This window comes from Melospiza melodia, chromosome 3 (assembly GCF_035770615.1).
Source record: "Melospiza melodia melodia isolate bMelMel2 chromosome 3, bMelMel2.pri, whole genome shotgun sequence".
NCBI lineage: Eukaryota > Metazoa > Chordata > Aves > Passeriformes > Passerellidae > Melospiza > Melospiza melodia.
Genome location: NC_086196.1, coordinates 117,285,535 through 117,302,119, shown reverse-complemented (window position 1 = coordinate 117,302,119; position 16,585 = coordinate 117,285,535). Strand labels below are relative to the sequence as shown.

Below are 16,585 nucleotides of genomic sequence, written 5' to 3'. Positions count from 1 at the left end.
AAAACCAAAAATTACAAAAGCACCTTACCACCCCTAAACACAAAACCCAAAATCACAAACATAAATATTCCCTGTATTCCATGCTGTTTTCTTCATAGAATATTCCAAGCCTCTGTGCTTTAGATGCCCAGAAACACCTGCTGAAAAGAAGCTGAGTTGGGCTGATAGAGCTTCTTCACTGAAATGAGAGGAGAGCTCTTACCCCACCCCATCCCAGAGAGGCAATGAAGCCCCTCAGCCAAGGCTGGGGTTAATATACCCCTGATGGTGCCCGCCTCTCATTCCCATGATGCCCGGGAAAAGGGAGGGGGTTGAATCCCACCGGGTATAAAAGCACTCAGAGCAGCTGCAGCTGTTTAGCCTCTCTAACTCAGATTCAAGGGCAGTAAAGGGCTTGTTATAGAAGAAAACTCTTCAGAAAAATGACAGCAGTTTCTTTTTTGCAACAACTACTTGAAGCAGAAGGACAGAAAACTGGTAAATATAAAGTTTTGTGGTAAGGTTACATAGCTGGATAAATTGGGTAATTGGGTAATTTGCTGTTACCTTACATAATTATTCTGTGTTTAACAAAAGCCATCTAATAAATTCACACTCAAAACTTCAGCAGCCAAGCTGGCCCTACCAAATCTGTGTGTTTATACATACAGTAAACAAAACCAAAATCCCAGTAATACCTATCAGAAATCTATGAAAGAAACCTATTGAAATTAATCCTACCTCAAATACAAACCAACCCATCCAGAAAGTTAGCTTCACTCAAAAACTAATTTACACAGAGTTAATAATACCAAGAAAAAAAACAACACACCATATACCACCAATGAATATAATAGTGAAGTAAAAAAAAACCACTACATTTTTTTCTTTTTGTTTTTTAAACTTTCTTTTATTACCTAGAACAAAAGATTTTGCCAGGACTGTAATAACAACAACTTCTTTTTCTTCTTCTCCTTCTAAAATGTCCCTTCTCACTCCCAAATTCCTTTCAACTCCTGAGTTTACATCCAAGCAAAAAGCAAAATTCGTGCACTCGTGCGTCCGATGCTCCTGTCAGATTCTCTGTTTCCCTCCACATCTTCTTACACTTTCAGTCTTCACGCTGTCCTGCCGTGATGAGTCTGACAGAAGAATTGGCACATGTTAACAGAGCATTTCCCTCCCTCCCTCCCTCTGCTTTCCTCAGCGCATTTCAATCCATCCCAGGCCTGCAATGATGCACCCTCACCCCAAGGCTCACAGCAAGCATGCAGCAGCTCAGGCTCACTTGGCTCCAGGGCTCTGTGCCTTGGATAGCCGAGGAAACTTCTGATGAGCCTCCGTTCCAATAAACTGGAATGCAAACTCACCTCCATCTCAGAGCCTCAGTGACCTCGGCCAGCCCCTTCCTCACTTCCCTGGGTCACAATGACTTCCAGGCACAAGGATGCAAAGCAGGTTTTTGTCTTTTCTCTTCAGTGCCAACAGGTAAAATATGTAGGCTTTGACATAACTAATTTACCCTCTCTGTGAACTCTCCCAAGGACAGTTTTAAAGAAAAGACAGAAGATTTCTGCTAAATCCATATGGGATTAGGAGGAAAGCAGCAAGGATCCGAGGCCAGCAGCGCGGCCAGGCAGTGTCAGGTCCCTGCCACCCTGTGACAAGGCACACAGCTGCAGAGCCCCAGAGCCTGCAGGCCCTGGAGCTGCCACATGGATGGACCTGGTTCCCTTCCCGGGTGCCCAGAGGGAAACCTGAGGGCAGGCGTCCACCCCGAGGGTGCACCCAGAGCCCCGGGCAGGGATGGAGTCACTGGCTGCTCTCTGGGGACGAGACCCTCCCTGCAGGTGACACTGCCTTGTCCTCTCCCTCCCTGTGGGACAGGGACCTCCAGGGTCTATGACCAGCCTCCTTCCGTCAGCATCCAGGTGCTGTGTTAGAGCCAGAGGGGTCAAGGCTTTCCAGATCCATAGCATCCTTTAGGTTGCAAAATCCTTCTAAGGCCATCGAGCCCAGCTGCTGCCCCAGCACTGCCAAGCCCCCCACCCTAATCAGGTCCCTAAACACCACATCTTGCCATGCTTTAAATGTCTCCAGCAATGGGGACTGCCCTGGGCAGCCTGCTCCTATGCCTGACCACCCTTTCAGTGAAGAAATTGATCCTCAAAGCCAATCTAAGCCTTCCCTGCTGCAACTTGAGGCCATTTCCTTTTGTCATGTCACTTCTTACTGGGGAGATCTCGGTACTTAAACCTTACCTGCTCCTTCCCTAGGAGGTCTCTGGCTTGGCTGGATGAGAGGAGAAACACTCCCACCACAGGAATGGCAGCTGAGCAGGTCCCACACCGAGGCAGGGGAGCAGCTGTCCTCACCAGAGCTCTCGTGTCAGCTCTCAGAGATCGGCTCTGCTCTGCCTCCCGGGCAGATCTCTGCTCAGTGCTTCAGAATTGGCTGTTTGGAGGAGGGGGAAAAACAGGTTAGCCAAGATTTTTATCCAGACTTATCTGATGTCCTTGCCCGCTTTGCCTCTTCCTGACTTCCTTCTGCTAAGAAAACAGCTGCCTTTGGACTTTGAGGGGGAACTGTCACATAATGCTTGAAAAGGAACTACAGAAAAGTGCCTCATTTTTAAAGACTCAGCCAAGAAGACAGATAACTGCAGCTTCTCCATCCCCACTGCCTGCAGGGCTGGCAGGCACCAGGCCAGCTCTGCTCCTGCTTCAAGTTGTTCCCAACTCTGCTGCAAGAACTGAAGGCTGCTTTGGCGTTCCATTGCTCCGCTTCTCCCAAAAAAGATCTTTCAGTGCTGTTATCCCTCCACGGGAAGGGCCTTTCTGTCTCACACACTCGGTGACACGAGGCTGCGCGAAGCTGCAGCAGCCTCTGCTCCAGGTGGGAAGGGCTTTCTTCTTCCTCTGGCACCTGGCTGGCACAGGTTGCTCACAGATGCCCCATCCCTGGAAGTGTTCGAGGCCCATTGGTGCTCTGGGATCAGGCTCAGAGCAACCTGGTCCATGGAACCATGTCCCTGCCCACGGCAGCAGGCTTGGAATGAGGTGATCTTTAGAGCCCCTTCCAACCTGAATTATTCCATGATTCTATGAACTCAAAAAACTCGGGGAAGAAATCTGTAAAGGTCACTAAATACATAAAAGCATATCCCCATCAGCATATTTTTGAATGAAAAGTATATCTACAAATGGTGAGAAGTATTCTATGTATTTGCTGTTGCTACCTTTCAGGTGTAATTTTAGCTATCACTTCAAGTTTTAAAATATTTTCTTTTAAAATAATAAGTAGTGCTCAAATTTTAGCATTTTTACACTATTGCAGAAGTAAGAATTCCTGACAGTCAGGCCATGTCATTCTTTATGGAACAGAGCCATCATGACAGAATTTCTGGGACAGAAATTTTCCAGGATGTCACTCCACAGAGAGCACCAAATTCCATATCAGTTGGCAGTTCTGTTCCTCCACATCAGAAAGCTAAACTAGGACAAGACAGCCTCGGGATTCACGAATAGCAAGGCAATAAGAGACGCGCCTTAATAATATCATTACAATTTCCACAGATCTGCCACCTGATCTGTGACAACACAGCACCCTGGCCGAGAGGAAGGTGAGCCTGCCCAGGACAGGGGTGGAACTAGGTCGTTTTCAGGATCTCTTCCACCCCAAACCATTCTGTGGTGTGATGAAACAGGAGAGTTGTAAGGGAGAAGAAGGATGAATTCCTTTGGAAGGATAATTGTTTGCCTCTCTAGTAGCAGGCTTTGCTGGCAGGATTGTTTTTCTCTTGCACTGACCTTGGCTGAAGGTGCTTCACCCTGCAGAGAGCGGTAACAGCCTGCTGCACATGCTGTTCTTGGGCAGATCGCACGGAGCTCGAGGGCAAAGAGCCCCCAGCAGTTCCGTGACAGGAGCAGATGCTCCTCCCCACGTTTGGAAATATCCATTTGGGATTTTTCCAGCAGATGGCAACAGCAGACCGGTGTGTACTGCAAGGGCAGACTTTGCAGGCTGCCTGAAACCTGGCTGGGCTCCACCCAAAGCACCTCTCGGGTCTGCTTCTCCTGCTCCTGGTATTGAGCCTAGCTGGCACCCCAGCGCATGGTTACTGGAATACAGAATAAATCAGTGCTGCAGTAAACTGTACTACAAGCTCTGCAGCTCTTGCTGTGTGTGCAGGGCTTAAAACACACCTGGTGCATTTGAAACAGATGAAAATTATGGCTCCCCCTGAATAAACATGATTTCTCTCCTAGATATCATTTTGAAAAATAATACTTCAAGGGGTGATCAGAATGGGAGCACAGACAAACACAAAGAATAAAAACTACAGCGTTTGATGCTTTATCAAAAGGTGTGTCTGCCCTACCGTGTCGGGAAGCTGGACTGCTGGACCCAACTTTGCAGCACATTCTTGTCATTGCTTCTGAGCCACCTTCACCAGCTGCTCTCGTGGCATTTGCCATGCCATTTGCAAATTACAATACGAGCGAACCTGGAAGACAAAACACAAGATAAATTTACAGCTGGACAGTCAAATCTTTTTCTCCAAAATGCAACCAATGTACAGCTTTCCCCTTAAGCTGAAGTACAGGCCAAATTCATAGAATCATTCGGGTCAAAAAAGCCCTTCAGGCAGTGAAAACGAGCATTTAGGTGTGGTATGAAGCTTGGGGAGCCCTGAAGAGGCCGTAAAAGTCAACTGATATTCTTTGGAAATTACAAATAAAAAATGGGAGTAATGAATTAACAATTAATCCAGTGCAGAAATGCCACAAGGGACAGCTTGCAGGGGAGATGCCTGAAAGCCAAAGCTGTGCTTCAGTGGCATCTGAGGTGGCAATTTTGAAGAGTGCCTGTACACAAGTTTCTTTTCACTGTGATCAGTGAGCAGCGGCTCAGAAGACCTGGCTGTAAAAAACACAGGTTATTGTCCCCAAGGACATGCCAGTGGTCTGGAAAAGGGTGACACTGGTTGACATGACTGTTGTGTTTGCTAGAGGGGAGAGCTCCTCGGTCCTCCTCACTTCACTGATGCTCCCAGTTGTGGTGCAGGCGAATGGCACCACTGGGCTGTGCTTCACCTCCCTGGGTATATTCTGTGCAGGGAACTGCAATGCCATTGCAACTTTTCTGCTCTCACATCATTCTTCCAGAAAAAAACAGTACCTTGAAGGGAAAAGTGCCCTGTCCCACTTCCTTTATCACTTGTGGTAACCCACAGCACACTCCCTGCACATGTTATCTGAATGTTAACTCTGTTCACAAGTGCTGTGAATAAACCCAAATCCAACTGAGAAAGTTCCTCTTTGCTCACATTTCAATACAAGGCTGGAACTATCACCTTGCAAAGAACTTTCCTCTACCAGTGCTAGATGCAAAACCAAAAAGCCAACCTAGGAATGCCTGCCACACTCCAGCACACAAAGCTGCTGCTGCTGCTGCTTTTAATGGCTTGGGCTGAGGGCTTTTCTGTTCTTCCTTTGCTCTGCTAATGGGAAGGACTGTGAGACCTCTTTGAACTAGCTACAGATACGGAAGACTGAGTAAACAAGTATTCTTCATCCCATTTCTCTTAAGAGTTTGTCCTGACAGATGTCTTATCCCTCCTGAGGTTTAGATTATAGTTTGTTTTTCCCTTTTTTCCCCCCTTTAGCCCCTGAAGCATTTCACACCCTGCTGGGCAAATGCCCAGAAGTAATCAGACTGACTGAACACGGGAAACGCAGACAAAGGAAAAGGCTGGAAGTTACTGTTCTTCTCCCAGCTGGCACTGCCAGCTCCTGAGGGCTCAGCCACGATAGCCCACGTTTCTGAGAGTACCTGTACGCTCTGGGTGTGTGCAGCCCTTGGGTCCTGCGGCAGCCTGGAGCTGCAGGCTCAGATATCCACCCCGAGCTCCTGGATCCTCCAGGACAAAGCCACCTCTCCCTGCTGCTCCCGTGTTGCTCTGCCTTGGGGGAAGACACACAGGTTAGCACAGTGGCAGTGCACGAGCTGCCAGGCGTCACCCATCTGACCTGCACCAAAGAGAAATCTTAATTTTCAAAACTTCCCATCATGCCACACAAAACACTGAGGCCTTCCAAATCTGGAAGGGATAGCCTGGCATGATGCCCCCCCAGGTCATATCTTACATAAAGAGTTCTTTTTCTCCTGCACAAGGCTCTATATCCTACTTTGACAGATATACAAATATCTATAGAAACTACAGATATTCAATAAGCGACCTTAAATCATAACAGCCAGGCCTCTGTATGGCCATGCTTAACTCCTGCTGAGCTCAGGCCATCTCCCCACTCCTCAGGCATCAGAAACTACTGAAACTCCCGTATTTTCCTGGGGGCTGCCTGCTTGCAGCTGCCCTCCTCTCACCAACGGGGCCACCTGCCAGGCTCCCCAGTGCACAGGGCACAGCAGCCTCCAAGGGGAGTATTCGTCTGTTTGAGAGGTGATTAAAAGCCTGGGGAAAAAAAAAGCTCAGCGATGCTGTGGCTCTGAAGGTGCAAGAATCATTACCCTGGAGATGTGCAGGTCACCTGGTTCATGCTGGGCACGCTCTCTGCTCGCTTCACCTGAGCGTTCAGCTGGAGAGATCCATTTCCACGCGCTGGGCTGGGTCCATCTCCGTCCCTGCTGTGAGAAGGTGTTCAGGGGGATGCCACTGCCTGCTCAGCAGAGGCTCCACACGCTCTGCCAGCAGCAGGGGCAGCCTTTGAGGCCACACCAGCCTGGCAGAGAGTCACTGAGCCATTCTGACAGTGTTAACAGCGCCACTGATGAATCCTCAACCTGAACCCCAAATTTCACCAGAGCAGTTCTTCCCCAATTTTCTGATAACAGCTGTACACTGCGGCTCCTCTGCTGTTTCCCAGCCACAGATGTGTGCCAGCACAGGAATATCAGTGTATTTTTTTCCTCCACATCTCTCTGATAAAGCCCTTTTGGCTGTAATATTGACATTGTCGTGACTATTAAGTCATTGGACACTCATCCATGCTAAAATGAAATAAAACCCCTACTTTGAAGCACTAAATTCTCTACCAAAGCAAGTGTTTTACTGCTGTGTACCTGGGCATACTGGGCAGCTTATTTTCATTCAGAAAAATAAAATGAGCTTTTCCAGTACAAACCCCTCTCCAGCAGCAGAGGATATGCTGGCACTAGTGTAATTAGAGACGTCAGGAATCAGGTAACACCACCAACATCACTTTGTCTTTATCAACTGAAAAAAAAAAAAAAAAAACAGTTAAGTAAATGCATTAAAAAAGTTAAAGCTGCTGAGGTTAATGCATTGTGGGGGTTGAGTGTGCTTTGTGTGATAAATTTATTTGCCAGGTACAGCATGAGCACAGTAAACCATGATGTTTGTCTGGAATTCATGAATATTCAGTTATGGGCAGCTCTAAGAACCAGACTGAGTTAGGACACAGTACATAGCAGTATAATTTGTTGGAATAAGCTTGTCTGCTGGAGAAAAACGTTTTGAAAGATTTTAGATGTTTGAGTAAAGAGCTGGCAATGTCTGCAATCCAATTCCCATCATGAGGTAACCTATCATCAGACACTGGCTCCCAAAACAAAATCTGGCAGATCTGAAGTTTACCACATTATGTCTCCCAATCTGCTCTCGTAGCCTTTCCCTTCCTCAGCCTCTGAGGCTGTGTCGTGTTTTCCGTGCAATGCTGAGAAAACAGAACGCTTTGCCAGTGTGCTCCTTACTTTTGGTTATTTTTAAATCTCCACAAAAGCTCCTGCTTTCTTCTGTAGCCAATGCCTCTTGTTTATGGAAGCAGTTCCAATTTATTTTCTATAAGGAAAAAAAAATCTACTGCCTCGAAAGCGCTGCAATATCCACATTGTTCTCCTGCATTGTTTTCCTTATAAAAAAGGAATTCTTTGGAGCTGCAGAGGCATTGAGTCGCCTCCACTCACTTTTTTTAACCCCTCCCAGCTCTCAAATAGTGGCTTTCAAGCAGTGACCTTTCCTTTTTGTGAAGGCCAGCCTGTTATTTTGGGTTGGATTTCCCTGCTGATTGTTCTGCGTTTCCTCCCGTGCTGCTCCGCAGCCCAGCCACTGCCGCTGTCCCCACTCCCGGTGGGACAACCAGGGTGACCCCCACCCTGTGCTCCTCCCTCCAGCCCTGCTGCTCCTGGGGGCCTGGCTGTAATCACGGGGAGAGCCAGAGCCCTGGCAGCCTTTCTCATCTTCACATGGATGGCCCAAAACCATCCACTTCTGGTAACAGCCACAAATGATAAAACCCTGGCAGCAGTGGCCATTTGTACACGTGGCTCCGGTATCGCCATCATCCAGGTGCTCAGAAATGCACAGCAGCTTCCTAGAACTGCTCTCAAGGAGCTTCGCCCATGGATGTCATAGGAGGACACACATAAAACCCTGACCTTTCCTGGTGAAACAGCTGATCCACTTCTCTGCGTGGGAATAAACACCTCGTTCATATTCTGTGACAGTAATTACTTGTCACCCCTGTATATTCTCTTTCTTGTAACAACCTTCTCCTTAATATTACAAACCTCTTGGAAGGACATGCAGAGCCCATTCCTTTTCTCATAGTACCTCTGCAGGATCTGAACTGGTTTGGGTCACTGTAAAATGCTAAACCCACAAGCAAAAAGCATGAGACACAAGTAGGATTCAGGATGAGCCTTGAAATCAGTCAAAACCTCTAATGTAATCTTTAAAGGGAATCTTGGCTACCTGAAGAAGAGAGGTGCAAAGTCCACCCGCTCCAGGTTTTTTTTTTTTTAAACAGCCAAGATGCAAAATCCAGATTCACTGTGCTGAAGGATCTCATCTCAATTTCTAGATGCTGACGTTGAGCCTGGCAACAAGTCCTGTCAGAAATAAACTGGGACATCTCAAATACACTCAGTGGAAAAACATGTCCATCTTGAGGACTGCTGCAGGCCTAGGAATCTGGAGCTCTGAGCAGACAGGCTTTGTTTTTAGGAGCAACATGTTCTGCTGCATTCATAAGAAAATGTTCTCAGAAATTCCAGGTCACCAGTAGTTTGAAAGCTCCTTGTTTTGGCCTGATTTTGGGATGCAACCTGAGTGTGAAGAGATGAGGTTTCTCGGTGGCTTCTGAACTTGAAGTGCTGCTTTTCAGCCAAAGCCCATCTAGACCCTGCCCTCAACTTGCATGTACAAGGCACAGAGACAAGAAGTGAAGTTTTCCAAATACTCATGTAATTTTCAAGTTGTTTATATTTCAGAATTCAAACTGAGACAAATTGTATTCCTTTACCCAAAATATTTAAAATTTTTCACTTCTGTTTCTTTCCCAGTAATAGTTTCCATCTGCCACTGACTGCATGGAAAACTTCAATGTCAAAATTTTAAGAAATGCTTATCTATTTTTACATCTATTTAGTAATTTTACAAACTTCAGATAAAGGAGAAACAAAGATGATTCTAATATAATTTTTTTTCTTGTACTTATTTCATTGAGAGGTGTGATAGGAAGATGAGATCCTGTGGTAGCCAAACTTCTAATGCACTACATTAACAATATGGGTAAAGCCTTGAATAATTGGAAAAATAATAAAATAAGTAGGCACAAAAAGGAGAAAATTACCCTCCCATCAAACCCTTCAACACTGGCAAATACCTACTGTGTTCAGAAAACAGAGTGTGAGACAGAAAGAAGGTGACAAAAAGGAGAAAAAACAACATCTAAAATTTCATAATGTTTCCTGAAGATCGAAACAAGATGAAAATTTAAACTTAAGGAAAATCTTTTGGGCCACCAAATATTTTTCATACAAAAGTCTCTGTTTTGAAGGATAAATGTTTAAGACACAAATGTTGGCCATCTGTAAGAGCAGCAGTGAATGAGGCAGCAAGATGGAAAAGGTGTGGTGGCAAATTGCCTTGGCTCCCTCTGGAGTGCTGCACTGCAGTGAGCTGGCCCTGGGCCCAGAAGCAGCAATGCCATATTTGTGCTGTGAGAAACGCAAGGTGCTCCGGCCTGGGAAAAGCCCTCTTCTGGTGTCCACACTGCCTGTTCCAGAACTGCTTCAATCCCACACTTCTCACTACATCCAGAGTGAAACATTTCCTCATCTCTATTTCTGCTTAGAGGGAAATCACTTTTTCCTCCTTGTGAGTAATTTGGGCTACAAATGCAGCAATGAATATGCTACCTAGTAGGAAAAAGGGAAATAAATATGTATAAATGGCTCTCCTGCTATTTGTGTGGGCTTGTGTGTGCCTGAGCACAGGCAAACATAAATACACACATATCTTATGCCTACAGAATATTTGTGTGTGTTCAGTGGCTCGGTTCCAGTGCAACTACAAACACCCATGCTCATTATAGGAAACTGTGTGCTTCTTGCTTGAAAACACTCTGAAATCTCTAAAAACATAAAGGCACCTGCCTCACACAAAGCATCTCCCCTGAGCTCGTTTTATCAAGCAGTGTTTATACTCCGAGTGTACGTGACATTGCTCACTTGAGACACCATTATCCAAAAATACTCCAAAGCTTATTCTAAACTATCTGAAAAAAAAGTATTAACATTCTTCTTCAATCAGTCTTTTAGCCAGTTCTTAACACATTTCCTCACCCATTCATTGATCCCTGTCCCCAGAGCACTTCTATTCATCCCGCTAATGAGAGGCAGATTGATTTCTATCATTTCACCTTCCACTTCCTTAGAGATGCAGGACTTGCTCAGAGGGAGGACAGGCACCTGTGCTGGCAGTGACAGAGAAGCTCAGTCAGATGACACGGGTGCTCTGGTCTGAAAGGAAGTTGGGGCTATTCTGATTTACACAGATCTCTAATGATGAGGACTTTTTGAGAGCTAAAGCTGAATTATAAACTGATCAGAGCTCCCGGGCAGCCGTCTCTTTGTTTTAAAATGAATGACTGTAATTACAGAATCTGAGATTATCTGCTGAGGGATTACATACCTACACACATGGCAAAAGATTTGCACCTTCTGTGCACCCCCTAGCAGTGTAAGTGTTATTCTTACATGCCCAGCCACCTCTGTGGGCCCACTCCAGACGTGAGCTGTGAGAAATGCAGCTGTTGAATTACAGGAAAGTAAAGGAAGTGGTGTGGGGGGCACACCTTTCCATCACTTCAAACACTGCTCAAACAGTTCTGCTTCTTCTGCCTGTCTGTCCCTCTCTCTTTTTATTTTTTTTCACATTTAGGCTTTAGTGTCTCTCTGTTTTCCCAGGGGTACATGTTAAAGGAAATTCAAACAATCATCAGGCTATATTCCACGTTATATCAGGCCATTTCCATGGTATTCCAGCCTTACTTGAAGAGATGATGTATTTGATAGCTTTTAGCTAGGCTCTCTCACTCCAAATTTCCCCCTTTTTTCCACTTTGCATTTATGATTTGTGATGGGCAAATCTCAAAAGATTAGAAACTTGGCTTGGATAAGCAACCCTATGTTTGAAGTTTACATTTCAATTTGCAGCGATCGGAGTCACTGCAACAAGCGCATGAATTACCTGCCTCAGACTGATGGCATTTGAGTGACCAGACACTTTGGCATGCTTTAGGGAGAGGAATAAGCTGTTAGCTGTACTTCCAGCTAACAGAGTTACCTTGCCCCAGAATTAAACAGACCAAGGTGATTTATTGATTTTCACTCGCATTAGGGGAAATGAGAGCTGAAGGCATCAGAGGATGGTTTGACTTTGGAGCGGGACTCAAATGCTGTATCCCATGTAAAGGCCTTTGGGTGCTCTGGCCAGACAAGGGGCAGGGGTAGAGATGAAAGCTGTGAATGCTTGTAGAGGTGCTGTCCTTTGAGACAATAAAATGTGTGCACTCCCCAGATGCAACAGTGACTGCAACGCACCAGTGTTTTCCTCTGGGCTGCAGAGTGCACTCTTAGCTCACCCTCCCTGGAAGACTCTGTTGTTGTTCCTGTGAAAACCTTAACTGTGCTTCACTGACATTTGGCACCACTTTGGAATCAACTTTCCATAGACATAGATCAGCTACAAAATTGGCCTTGACTGGATTTTCTCACTGAGAATGCAGACAGGAGATGCAAATCAAAGTTTAATCCTGTTGCCTGCAGTAGCAAAGCACAAAACAATGCCTATCTGGGATGTAGCATCTCTCTTTTTATTTATCTATTGTACGTCTGTGTCTGAGACAAGTATGTTCTTGCTCTGTTTCCAAACAGAAGAGCAGCACAGCAAATACCTCAGATGAGCAAAACAAATGTATCTACTTTTTTCTGGTAAGGTTTTACATCAGCTAAAAAGACATCTGGCTACAGACAACAGAAGGGTCTGACTAAAAGTGGGTGGAGGGTTGATGGAATTTTGATTTGTCAAAAAAGTTCTCATCAGGAAGCTCTGAGGGTTATACACAGGAGACAAAGTAGTTCACAAGTTTTTTAGCTCAATTTTTGCAGACCTGAGAAGTCTAGCTGTAAGCATTTTGGGGCAGGAGCTGGATGAACATGACTGATACTGGCAACAGGTATCTAAAATGGCAACTCAAAGGAAATAATTTCTCCAGTGCCACCAAAATGGGCGCTGAGCTCTTTGGAAGGTCTGACCTGAGACAGTGGTACAATGAAAAAACAGAATGGTTTCCTCCAATGGGTGGAGGGTACGAGGCCTGGGGAATGAATGTTTGTGGAGCACTCAGCCCTGGTATGAAAAGGTGCTGTAAAAGTTCAGTGTTATTTGTTATGGCATACTTACTCAGCAAGGCAGGAATATCAAAGGCTTTCTGCTCCCAGCTGGCTCAGCCTTATCTCAGGGAACTGCTGGTGGGTGCTGATGGCTCCCAGGGACTGCTGGTGACAGAGCAGTGAGGGCACTCACCACTTGCAGAGCTTCTCTGGGCACCTCCTGCTCCTGCCAAGGCTCCAGCTCCTCCGTGCTGCTTGACTCCCAAAGAAAGCCTGAAATGAAAGCACAGAGCTCTAGCACCTGGCTAATGGAGGCACTCAGCTAAGGCTTCCACTCACGGCTGCTACAGTGGGAAATAATTGATACAAATTGCTTCAGGCATTCAAGGCTGCTGGTCCCCCTTCCCACAGGCTATTTTTAGGCCCAATTAGGCAGATGAAGTGACGCCAGAATTAATTTGGGTACACTCAAATGTGTACCCAAATTACACATTGGGCTTGCCTTTTTTTTCTTCTTTTTTTAAAATGCTTTTCTTTAGATATATGGCAAATTTCTGAATTACAAAAAGCAAATAAAGGGATTTTTTTCTTTCCCCCCTCCTCTACTAAGTGATGTTCAAGCACTGAAAGACTTGCTCCCTGCAAAACCACTTCAGGCGGATTGCTGGGGAATTTCCTCTCAACACCTTAAACACAAAGCAAATAACAGAATATGAAATAACACATATTCTTGGCATCAGGCTGCACCATAGCTCCTCTGGGTCTGTCACAAAGCAAAGGCTACCAACCCACTCATCAGAAGATAAAATACAATTAACTAATTCATGATATAAATATTTTGGGTGGGGAGATATGAATTGGCTTATCTCTATTATTGTTATCATTATTATTCGCTGCTGTTTGCTAAGACGGAGTTTTTCAAAGCCTTCTTTCACATTAAGGAGCCCAAATTCCCATGTTAAATCCCACCCTAAATTTTATGGTGATAGCTTTTGCAAGCTACTGGGGAACACAGGCAGGGAGGCAGGTATAACTGGTGAGATAATATTCATGGCTGTTATTACCAGAATTTATGGACAAGCTCTTCCTGTGCTATTTGAATATAATTCATACATTTAGGCTAAGGGGAGATCTCTAAGTGTTCTCCAGCAAAGCCCCAACCTGTGCAATGTTTTCCCAGATAAGGAGCTACTGTAACTACCATGGAAAAAGTAATGAATATTTTACAATAATAAATTACAAATCTGGGGCAGAAAAACTTAAAAAAACATCAGCTTCTCAATACTGAACTGCTCCAAGTTGCATTTATTTTAGACAATCCAGGCTGTAACCTTACCTCAAAATACTGAGTCATAAAAACAACTTACATGAACAGAAGTCCCAATCCATTGAGAAAGTCCTTTGAAGTATAGTTTTTAAATGTCAAGTGTTCATAAGGTGCTTGCCCTATTTCCTCCCCTGAAAGAGTTTGTAGTTCCTATGGATTCCTGCCTTGTCACCCACTTCCCTGGCTCACATCTCAGCACCATACTCACCTTTTTATCTCCACCTGTGCTTTGCAGTGAACCTCACCATGGCACCTCTTTAAGCGATATCAGCTGATGGTGCTGAGTGAGACCCACTAACAGAAAGATCTTCAGTCTGTAAACAGCAAAAAAAAGAACAAAACACAATGTGTGTTAATAATACATTTTCAGAGACTTGAAGGAAACATTAGCAACTGGTCTCCACCAAGACAACAAGCCATGAGGAAAATACTGAGCTTCCAAAATGGCAAAAATTATACTCTCACAGGCACAACATCAAGGGAGATTTGTGCTCTGTCCTTGTCTGTAGCACAGATAATGGATTCTTCAAATCCCTGTCTCTCAGCAGCTTCATAGCAGGACATCCCTGCAAGGTCACTAAAACTCAGTCTCACAGAGAAAAGTCACTTCTCCACAGTCTTTCAAGAAGTCTTTGTAACAATGCAGCAGAGGAGGGAAAGGAAACTGCTATAAATATCTGAAAGGGTCAAAATGAAAAGAAAGTTGGAGTTTATCTACAATACCTTTGTGTTGACACTAGATATTCAAATTTCCTTGACTTTTCTAATAGAAATTACTCCAAAGGAGCAAATGCTTTGCTTCAGTCTCATTTTGTCATGCCCATAAACATACCAGAGATGAAAGGTACCTGGCTGAATTTGGGTAAAAATAGATGGGATTTTGAAAAGCAGGAAGAAATGCCTGGGAAAAGTCACCTACATATGGTCTTAATCATGCCAATGGATAACCCTCACATTACCCTTTAAAAGGTCATCTGATAAACATCAACATTGGGCTTTTCTCACACACCCAACACCTAAAATGGCTTCAGGCTACTGTAATATGGCATGAGAACTTAAATTAGAAGCATATATTTGGTAATAGCACCTCTGAGAGGGAGTCTTCAAAAGCCTGAGCCCCCATTAAAGGATTAGAAGTCCAGCACATATCAGCAACTGCTCTCCATCCAAAGAGAAACAGAACAGGAGACAGAAATCAGCATTTTGTTCTGATTAGCTTCTTTGATTGATCTAATGGCTTAATTACCTTTTTTTTTTTTTTTTTTTTTTTTTTTGAAAACATTGCTGCAAGCCTGCCACTGAGGGAAGTACTATAAAGAATGCCACTATGAAGCAGAGATTTCAAGCTCTCCCTTATGTCTTGTGGGTCTGGTAGTGACCTTTCCAGAACATTTGGTGGTGAGACACAGAATTAAACAGTCTCCAAGCAGCTGGTACCCTTGGGTCCAATTGTTTTCAGGGGTACCCAATATCCTAGTTACAGACTTTGAGGTAAAATTCAAGGATAAGAATGGGGTCATTAAATACTTCTGGAAATGTGCTAATTCTGTATGAAACAATGCAAGATATATTAAAAAAGAAGCAGGGATAATTAGTCAGTACATTCAAAAGCACTTCCTTTTTGTATGGGCAAATTTCCCTTCTGGAAGCAAATCCATTCAATTTTCCCTGAGTGCCAACATTTTGAGGTTATCTGCCCCAAAGGCAAAGAGATCAGATTGTCCAAGAAATGAGGATGAAGGCAAAGGGCACACCCTAAGGATTGAAGACTGGCTGAGAAATTGGAGAGTTTAAGGGAAAAGAAATTCTCTGTCTCAAGGTCACTGATGATTTTAGGATGTATTTAAATGGGGAAGAACACTCCTAACCACAGTTTTTTTATACTTTTGGTTTTTCTCTTGCTCCTGACTCAAAGTTCAGGTCATCTCTCCACTTTCCAAGTAGAGCTCTGAGTTATGCTCTGGCACTTGTGGGTTTTAAGAAAGGATAAGTAAAATTTTGCTCCGATTTTGATAGCCTCTTGCAGCCAGTCAGAAAATCTTCTGCACATGGGTTTTCATGGAATTCCCCATTTGTTTAATCCCAAATTCATCTTTTCAGTTCACAAATCAGGAAACAAAATTTCCTCAGTGCTGGCTGTACAATTCTTGCCCAAGAACTGGTGATCAGGCTCTGCACTCCTTTTACCAGATTTCAGGATTTGTGGGGGATACAGCCTTAATTTCTGAATCTGTCAGAGGTGAGCAAGGCATGACAGAAGTGGCCTTGCCTTCAAACAGACACAGTGACTTTGAACTCCTAAATTTTCTCTCTCTAAAGTCCTAAGTTATCCTCATGGGTTTTCTCTCCTGGATTCATGAGAGCAGTAGAGTAGCTCAATTGAATTTTCTTTGCCACCTCCCACTGAAGAGGGACATTTCTGTGCCATTTTTTCCCAGTATTTCTGTGTTTAACAGGTCCCACCCCCACGGACTCCTATCTCAAGAGCATACAAGCGGGAGCAGGCTGCTGCAGCAGGAATCCAGAAGCTGGAGCTGTCAAGCAGAGCCTTATTAGATACCAAAGGGGCTAATAAAAGAATGGGTGTTTGCTGTGTTTCTGGCAGGGATGGCTGCTGAA

At 44.7% G+C, this 16,585-nt stretch overlaps 1 long non-coding RNA gene across 2 annotated transcripts in view; it reads right to left on the bottom strand.

Moving 5' to 3' along the window:
* Window positions 1-859: 859 nt before the first annotated feature.
* The window catches only part of LOC134416828 (uncharacterized), a 40,847-nt gene continuing 25,121 nt past the window's right edge, over window positions 860-16,585 (bottom strand). The window contains exons 11-18 of one of the 2 annotated variants that reach the window (XR_010027420.1): window positions 14,175-14,280; window positions 12,710-12,912; window positions 7,125-7,216; window positions 6,511-6,627; window positions 5,815-5,945; window positions 4,361-4,486; window positions 2,241-2,433; window positions 860-1,121 (exon numbers count right to left, since the gene is read on the bottom strand). This is a non-coding gene — a long non-coding RNA (uncharacterized LOC134416828). The remainder of the gene's footprint in view (window positions 1,122-2,240; window positions 2,434-4,360; window positions 4,487-5,814; window positions 5,946-6,510; window positions 6,628-7,124; window positions 7,217-12,709; window positions 12,913-14,174; window positions 14,281-16,585) is intronic. The other variant, XR_010027421.1, reaches the window with a different exon arrangement.